At 41.8% G+C, this 9,626-nt stretch overlaps 1 protein-coding gene across 3 annotated transcripts in view; it reads left to right on the top strand.

The window, feature by feature from the left end:
* Window positions 1-7,646: 7,646 nt before the first annotated feature.
* Window positions 7,647-9,626, top strand: part of TBCE (tubulin folding cofactor E) — a 48,900-nt gene continuing 46,920 nt past the window's right edge. Inside the window, exon 1 of one of the 3 annotated variants that reach the window (XM_081297190.1) lies at window positions 7,647-9,086. The gene's annotated coding sequence lies outside the window, so the exon portion shown is untranslated. Of the gene's footprint in view, window positions 9,087-9,139; window positions 9,192-9,626 lie in introns of those variants that run through there. The other 2 variants (XM_081297188.1, XM_081297189.1) reach the window with 2 other exon arrangements.

Here is a 9,626-nt window from a genome sequence, read left to right as displayed (position 1 = left end):
GTTTTTATCTAGGTACTTCCTACTCATGCTACATTGGCAGTTCCCAGTTCATCTATCCCACTTCCAAACCGATGACTACTTGAGACTGATTTCTTTAGCTTGCTGACCCAAAGATCACAAACTCCTCTTTTTTGCCAAAATGCTGTTACTAAGTATATTGCTAAAGTATTCTATAAAAAGACTGAGCAGGTGAAAAACAGGAAATACTGTGTTCTCTCTCCTACCCTCTTCTTTTTTTCCTACACCTTCACCCTGCAACCTTACTTTTTTGTTGGTTGGTTCAAACCCAGGGCCTCAAACATGCTAGGCAAGTGCCCACCACTGAGCTATATTCCTACCCCTGTAAGTTCTGGTTTTTAACCAGAGTCCCATTTAATGAAATTCACATGCTAATCTGAATTCTCTTTTTCTTTGTAACATTTTTATGTCACAGACTGTTTAGTATCAAGGTACAGAATTGTCTTTCCATTTGAATTTCTGGCTTTGTTCATTTATTTGCAGTGCTAGTGATCAACCTTAGGGCATCATGCATTGCTAAACAAGCTCTGAGTAGTAGTGCTGAGTTATAACCCCAGTCCCCATCTGTCCGGTTGGGAAAGAAAAAAATATATATAAAGAATAAGTTTTAGGAGGGGGCTTCTTAAGCTGTCATACTTCATGGTCATTGGTGGTAGAGATATTTAAAGAGCTGTTTGAGTAGCTTCAGTACAAAAACGGGGAAATGCCCTTTTCTTTCCCAACCACATCACCACCACCCTTGAAAAGGCAGTAGGTGCTTGAATGGAAAGAGAAGAGACACCTTTAATCTCTGATTAAAGGTAACAAGTGTTGCCTTCAGAGTGTGGCTGAATAGCAATAAAGGCTTCACCACACTGATCAGCTTTTTGAGATCACTAACCCTGACCCAGCTGTTCCTGCAGTATAATTTCCAGACCCATGCTACTGGGGCTGAGGATATGGCTCAGGGGTAGAGTGCTTACCTAGCATGCATGAGTCCCTGAATTCCATCCTTAGCACCACCAAAATAGTAATAATAACATAAGAGTTGATATCCCAAAATTGAAAGTTAATGTTTTCCAAACTGGGTGCAGTGGCATGCCCCTGTAATCCCAATGGCTTGGGAGACTGAGGCAGGAGGATCACAAGTTCAAGAAAAACATGATTATTTTTAAAAATATGCTGACTAAAGTATTAACCTTTGAAGACTAGAGGTGTAGCTCAGTTGTAGAGCACTTGCCTAGCACCACAAAAAAATGATAAAGCCAGACAGCCTGGTGAATACCAGTAATCCTCTGGAATTACTAAATAAAAAGGACTGGGCATGATGACACCTATCTGTACTCCCAAAGACTCTGGAGGCTGAGGCAAGAAGATCACAAATTCAGTAATTTAAGGTCCTGCTGAAGCTGAACATGTCTAATTCCATAATGGTACTAAACTGTGACATAAAAGTGGGGACAAGGTAGGAAGATTGCAAGTTGAGGCTAGCTTAGGCCCTTCAGTGAGATCCTGTCTAGAAAACAAAAAGACCCTGGTTTCAATCCACAATATTGCCCCCCCCCCCAAAAAAAGAATTTAAGTAGAAAGAATGTTTACATAATTTTTTTGTCCTTGCCTAATCAAAATAGTTTTGACCTGGTGCTAATTTTATGATTCTTTTGCCATTTTTCTCTTGCTTTTGCCATTGACAGAAATGCTTGGCGTTGAATTGAGAACGTTTTGACAAAAATTCATTTTATTAAATAAAACTCCATTCTTTTCACTCCAACTGTAGTCAGAGCTATTAATATAGAAAGAGATAATAAGTAGTTTAAATCAAAATGAATTAATTCATCTGCTTATGTTTATGATACAGCAATTTTTTTTTCCTGAATAAGGGAAAATCTTGTCATGATCAAATAAGAATTGGGTTTTACCATTTAGTAAGAGTATTTGCCAGGTGTGGTGGCGCACACCTGTAATCCCAGCTACTCATATTTGAAGCCAGCATGAGCAACTTAGCAAGACCTGACTCAAAATAAATAAAAAGGACTGGGCATGATGGCACATATCTGTAATCCCAGAGACTATCTAGAGGCTGAGGCAAGAAGATCACAAATTCAAGACAAGCCTTAGCAACTTAGAAATCTCTAAGCAACTTACTGAGACCCTGTCTCAAAAAATAAACAGCACTGGGGATGTAGCTCAGTGGTAAAGTGTCCATGGGTTAAATTTCTTGTATCTAAGTAAATAAAAAAAGGGTGGGGGATATGACTTAATAGTTAAGCACGGCTGGCTTCAATCCCCAATACCAAAAAAAAGTAAAGATAAAACATAATTTTTCTAGTCAATACAGCTCCAAAAGACAAATTGATTTCATTTATTTTCCAAATTCAAAAGAATATAAAGGTCAATTACCTGAGCAAGATTTATTTTTGTTGAGATGAGGTCTAACTAAATGGCCAAGGCCAGCCTCCAACTCTGCATTCTGCCTCAACCTCTGGAGTAGCTGGAATTAGACATGTTCAGCTTCAGCAGGACCTGAAATTCAGCTGCTCTTCTCTGTTCTGCTCTATGGACCTCTTCCTACCTTACCTCCTTCTGTCCCTAACCTACACCCTATTATCATTCACTTAAGGAAGACTTTTAGATCATTGCTTCCCTTCCTTGGCCTAAGTAACCATCTACTTCGTTCTTGCTCTGTTGCTGAGTGCTTCTAGGGAATGTTTTCAGAATTGCTGTTGTGGCCATTATAACTTACTATATTGAAGTCCAATAACTATTTTTCATCTAATCTTTCCCAGGGAAGATTTCAACTATCAATTTAATGTCCACTAATTCCCACTCTTTCGTGAAATGTAAACTCTCTTAATTTTCCTCCCTTCTATTCAAGTCTGTCTTCAAATAGTCTGCCTTTAGTCCCCCCCAAAAGTTTGACTTGCCCTAAGCCAAAGGAACTCCTGATTCCTTCACTTTCTATATCTATTTGCTTTTTTTTTTTTGGGGGGGGGGGTACTGGGCATTGAACTCAGGGGTACTCAACCACTAAACCACATCCCCAGCCCTATTTGTATTTTATTAGAGATAGGGTCTCACTACTTAGCATCTCACCATTGCTGAGGCTGGCTTTGAAATCGTGATTTTCCTGTCTCAGCCTCTTGAGCCACTGGGATTATGGTCCTGAGCCACCATGCCTGGATTCACTTTCTATATTTTGAAAGCCTTGTTCCATTCCATCTTATATACTCAAGATTTATCCATTGGCTCTTTTCATCAATGTATAAAGAGGAGGAAAGGGGGGAAATATTCATGAAGTGTCTTTCAAGCATGAGATATTTATGTTTTCTTCAAGTATTTGCAAAGCAGCACCAGGACCTTGAATCAAGCCAAAGCAGTGGGCTCTTTTGCACTGTCTCTAATGCTTCATGTACTCTTAGATGCTGTTAAAAGTTTGGAAAGCACTTGGTTATTAAAATAACAGAAAGTTTTCTTCCTGTAATGTCTCCCCATTTCAGTCCATCCTTCTCCCAAGTATGCCACAATAGCTGATATTCAGTGTTTACAAAAAAAGATAGTAAGAGGCCCTACAATAATGTGAATTCAGATATAATGCAGTTGGCACTTGGCTTCCTCAACCCCTACACCCCACTTAACTAACTGCAGACTCACTCTGGTACTTTTAGTAATTTGTAATTGAATATATTGGACATAACCTACAATGTTATGGCATAGTTTTACTATACATGGGTTGGTTAAAAAAAAATAATGCAATAAGCCAGGCACGGTGGCACATGCCCGTAATCCCAGAGACTTGAGAGGCTGAGGCAGGAGAATCTCAAGTTCAAAGCAAGCCTCAGCAATATAGTGAGACACTTAGCAACTCAGTGAGACCCTGTCTCTAAATAAAACACAAAAAAGGGCTGGGGATGTGACCCAGCGGTTAAGTGCCCCTGGGTTTAATCCCTAGTACCCTCCTCCCACAAAAAGTGCAATAAGCAATAATCTAATAAATTTCAGAATTAACCCTTTAGTTCAAGTGAATTATGTACAGTGTTTCATACCACTGATTAATGGGCATTCTGTCACTGAGATAGCTTGGAAACATTTGTCTTACCAACCACCCACATTTCTTTCTTTCTTTTTTTTTTTGGTTTGTTTGTTTTAATATTTATTTTTTAGTTTTCGGTGGACACAACATCTTTGTATGTGGTGCTGAGGATCGAACCCGGGCTGCACACATGCCAGGCGAGCACGCTACCGCTTGAGCCACATCCCCAGCCCTCTTTTCTTTTTTTAATTTTGAGATGGGGTCTTGCTGTGTTGCTCAGGCTGCCCTTGCTTCCCTAGACTCAGGGATCTTCCCACCTCAGTTCTTGAGTGCTGGGATTATAGGTTCATGTCACTGAGCCAGCAGCTGGCACATTCTTTTTAAAAGTACTCTGCTTTGGAGAATTACCAATTTAATATCTTTGAATTACATATTATATCAGTGTACACAAAGAAAAATATATGCAAAGATATTAGAATTACTATGATGAGTAATAGAAGATACTTGGACTTCAATGGTGAAGTAGTAGTAATGGTAAACTGGTAAAAGTGGTTTGTAAATCTTAACCAAAACTTGATGAGTTGCTTAAAAGAAATTGTAAAATGGGAATAGTTGAACATTTAAAAGTTAACAAGTTTTCAAGAGATTTAGCCTAATAAATACTCTTAACATATAGATGTCAATATCTCATTTTATTTCTGATACCAGATTCTGAGCCCAAGGGTATATAACCACTGAGCCACACCCCAGCCCTTTTTTATTTTATTTATTTACTTTTAGGCATTTTTTTTAGTTGTAGATGGACACAATACCTTGTTTTTATTTATTTATTTAATGTTGTGCTGAGGATAGAACCCAGCTCCTTGTATGTGCTAGGCGAGCTCTCTACTGCTGAGCCACAGCTTCAGCCCCCCTTTTTTATTTTTTTTTTAAAGAGAGAGTGAGAGAGGAGAGAGAGAGAGAGAATTTTTTTAATATTTATTTTTTAGTCATCGGTGGACACAACATCTTTGTTTGTATGTGGTGCTGAGGATCGAACCCGGGCCGCACGCATGCCAGGTGAGCGTGCTACCGCTTGAGCCACATCCCCAGCCCCCTTTTTTATTTTTTGAGACAAGGTCTTGCTGAGTCACTTAGGGCTTCGCCAAGTTGCTGAGGCTGGCTTTGAACTCATGATCCTCCTGCCTCAACTTCTCAAATTGTTGGAATTATAGGTATATGCAACTAAATCCAGCAGATGTCGATTCTTTATAAGAAACAAATGGTTTTATTTGTTTAATGTATTTATTTGCAGTATGAGAGATTGACCCAAGTGGTGCTGTACCAGAGCTACATCCCCAGACTTTTAATTTTTTTTTTTTTTTTTTTTTACTTTGAGACAGACTCTTACTAAGTTGCCAAGCCTTGGGCTCAAACTTGCAATCACACTGCACTGGAATTACAGATGTGTGCCACAGATACTAAGTCAATTAACCTTAGAGAATTGAACAATTAAGATGTTTTTATAACAAATAATAATAAGGATGTAACTAAACAAACTACTCCCTTCCATCCAATAGGAAATCAGTGAAAGTGGCTTTTAGCTAAGTATTTAATAGGTACCTTTCAGAGTGAAACTTAAATATGGCCTTCAGTTAAGGTAATGGATTTTCAAATACATAAGACTGGCTCAACTGCAGTCTTTTTTGTTATTCCCAACATACAAGAGGCCCTGAATAAGCTACTGACTTCACTGTAAGGCAGCTAGAGAACATTTATTCAATATGGGATTATTTATTTACTGGCAATGGAGTCTAAACAGGGTGCTTAACCAACCAGTCATATCCCCAACCCTTTTTATTTTTTAATTTGAAACAAGGTCTCACTAAATTGCTGAGGGTTTTGGTAAATGGCTGAGGCTGGCCTTGAACTTGCAGTCTTCCAGCTTCAGCTTCCCAAACTGCTGTGATTACAGGCATGTGCCACTGCACCTGGCTCTACACCACTTTTAAAAGAAAAACACAAGTTACAAATGTCTACTGCTGACCTGAGTCACTTTTATTTGATTAATGAATATATGTAAAATAAATGAGGCTTGAGCTTTATAACAAACACCCTTTGTTGTTTATTGGCTATATTCTCCCACCCAATTCTCTCTTTTTTTTTTTTTTTTTGTACTGGAGAGTTAATTTAGGGGCACTTTACCACTAAGCTATATACCTAGCCCTTCTTGTTTTTTTATTTTGAGATAAGGTCTTATTAGTTGCTTAGGCCCTCACTAAATTGTGGAGACTGGCCTTGAATTTGTAATCCTCAGCCTCCTGAGTTGCTGGCATGTGCTTTCATAATCTATCTTTGCTCCCATATTTTTCAATTTTTTTGTTGTCCAGGGCTTGCACATAATAATACTCTTGCCACTGTACTGCATTCCTAATTCTAAATTTCTTTTATCTAAAACATTTAATCTTTATCTTTCCCCCAGCCTAATTGATACATAGGTTGTGAGTATTGAACTCTGTAGTAGTTAGGGCTCTTTCCATTCTAAGCAACTGAAATTAAAGTCAAACCAATTTAATCATAAAAGGAATTAGCTGGAGCTTATAATTGGAAAATCCAGGTTTTTTTTTTTTTTTTTTTACTTTAGTTATTGTTAAGTCCTGGGGGTTAAATCACTTATTCTCTCCTCATTTTTTCTCTTAGTTCTACATTTTTTAAAAAATGTTGGCCTCATTCTTTGATGCTAAAGGACAAACTCTTTCCCATGATAGGAAAAACAGTCACTGGCTTCCAATGTCTTTATCAGCCAAGTACCAAGACCTCAAAGGCAAAAGCTCCTGTTTTGACTTTAGCAGTGAAGTCATAAGAAGGCCTTTGATTGGCTGGGCTTTAATCTTGTCTTTGGATATGCAACACGTGGATAAGGGAGCAGGGTACTCTAATACTCTCTCTCACGAGTAGCTGCAACCCCCTCTTTCAGTTTTGGCCCTACCTCTCTGGTTTAAGCCACTTTTTATTTTCCTCTTCATAAATGGGGATTGAACTCAAGGGTGATCTACCACTAAATTATATCCTCAGCTCTTTTTATATTTTACTTTTACTAAATTGCCCAGACTGTCCTTGAACTTGGTGATCCTCCTGCCTCGGCCTCCCAAGTCAATGGTATAGTAAGTCATGCATCACTGTACCCCGCACATATTGTCTAACTCACACCATCAAGCATACATCTCTCCAGGATTGGAATATTGCATTTCTCCTTTCATAGCTAGATCTTCAGTGCAAAGCTAGTACTCACTAAATATTTACTTATTGCATGAATGATGGGACTCAGAATGGATTGCAGTGCAAACATTTTGATTTAGAGCTTTTTTCCTACAATGTTTGAAGTATGATTTTTACAGCTATTGGGATAATTAACCCTATGAAACTGTGCTGTACAAAAATCAAAGGATGTGGGGACTGAGAAAGCACCTTGGTGATATGAAGTCACTAATAACATTTGAGTAGGTGATTTTGGAAGAACTGGAGGAAGAATAGACAAAGTGTCAGGCTGGAAAGGATTAAAGAGAGAGGGATGAGGAATAAGAGACAAGCATATAGATTTCTATTTGGGAAGACTTTATTTCAGGGGAGCGTATTTATTTTGTATTGCTGGGATTGTAACCCAGAGCCTTGAGCATACCAGGCAATCTCTCTACCACTGACCTAAAACCCGCCTCTTTGGGAGAAGAATTTAGAGGACAACTACTTTGAAGAAGATAACATAGTTGAGGTAAGAGTGTGCTGATCAACATGAAGAGAGAAGACTTTGACAGTAAAGAGGTGTCATCTTTTCATTCTAAGAAAAACTGGGTAAATATTATCACAATTAACAAAGTAAATTATTTTATAAAGAAAAATTCATGTTTTATATTTTTGGATCATCTGAATTTAGTGGATGAGGTTAATTTTTTCGGGGCTGTAATCTCAGATACTTAGGAGGAAGATTACAAGTCTGAGGCCCGCCTCCAATCTCAAGCCCGGTCTCAAAACATACATATCCACAGATAGAGCTCTAAAGATATAAAATAAATGTGGAATGTTATCTGAAATCCTTATTTGAAGTTTTATATCTGTATTGGAAAAGTGCGACAATGAGGATTGGCTCAGAGGATTCTCCAAGCAAGAGTGGGATGGTGTATTCTTATAGGATTCCAAACAGCAGTTTCTGAAAGTTTATTTTTAGGACCCAAGATTCACTGTGTATGTCCTTTCGTTAACCAACAAAAGCAGGTTCACAACCGGAGTCTCTCTCTCCTTTGCCAGTTGAAATTCTGCTCAACCTTGACGTTCAGCATGCGTGTTGCAGCAGCCTTTGGTTGGATTAGTGACCCCCTCGATAATTTACCCCTTGCTTTTGCGGCGGAGACGACCCACGACCCGGCGCCTGACAGGCAAGCTCTCCAACACCGCTCACGCTTAACCCGGCGTCTCGTGCTGTAATCACGTGCCAGACCCCGCGCAAGATGTTCCTAGTGTCACTGCCGGTCCTCACCACGATGCGCTGCGTCACCCCGGCAACGCAGGGAATCCCGGCACGCCAGACAAACGCTCTATCCGAGCCACGTCCCCAGCCCAATCTCTAGATTTTTAACCGCCGAGAGCGGCGACGGTGGAGATTGTCGTGCGCAGGGGCGGCTTTCCCCGTTCTGTCTCCGGTACTCATACTGCCTTCCACCCGCCTGCAGTCCTAGCCGGCCTTCCTTTACCGCTGGGGAGGCCGGCACGCGCGACTGCGCACTGCCCATGTAGTACACACCTGTCTACGTCAAGCCTGACTCTCCAGGGCTGGCAACCCGCGTGGCGAGGGCCCTTGGACCGGAGGATGCGCGGTCACTGGGACGCGCTGTCGGGCGGGCTCCGGCGCCGGGGCTGGGCTGGCCTAGGGCACACTTTTAGGCTCTCAGCCAGCTCTCGGGGCCGCCGCTCGCTCAGCGGGGCGGGACTTCCGGTCTCCCCCATGGCACTTCCGCTCGAGGCTGGAAGCTCTGCTCCCCTCCGCTGTCAAGGGGCAGCCGCCGAGACCACCAGCTGCTGCTGGCAGGTGAGCCTTGAGAGCTGGGCCGCGGAGGCCGGACTGGGGGCTCGTCTGGCCGCACTGTGTCCTTTCCCTTCCTGGACTTACCCGGGCGGCAGCCCGGGCTTTGAGGTGCCCGCGGGGACGCGGCCGTCGCTGGGGAGGGGTGGGGCTGCGCTGGTCCCCGGCCGCGGTCGGCGCCTGGCGAGGAGAGCTGGCGGCTGGAGCCCGCGTCGGCGCCAGCCGGGGAGGAGCACGGTGTGGCAGCGCCGCCTCGCCGGGTGCGCAGGCCCTGCCGCCGCCCTTGCTGTTTGCTTCGTGGCTTTTCCTGGTGTTTTTGTTTTATATGAGATATGCTGTTATAAACAATATGCCGCTGGGGTCTCCCCATCCAAGGTGATGGTCTGCCTTTTGAATTGCAGGTTTATTATGTTGAACTTAATTGTCTCTACTGAGAACTCGCTTAGGAGTCCTCTTGACTCAGCTTTCTCCCCTGAGCTTCAGCAGCTGCTGTCAGCAGGATCCGTCCACTCCGAACCACCTTTGCGTGTGGTTCAGGTTGCAGTT

The sequence above is a fragment of the Spermophilus citellus genome (assembly GCF_964194105.1).
Source record: "Spermophilus citellus genome assembly, chromosome: 6".
Classification (NCBI taxonomy): domain Eukaryota; kingdom Metazoa; phylum Chordata; class Mammalia; order Rodentia; family Sciuridae; genus Spermophilus; species Spermophilus citellus.
Note: the sequence above shows the minus strand (reverse complement) of the source record. Positions and strands in the feature narration are given on the sequence as shown.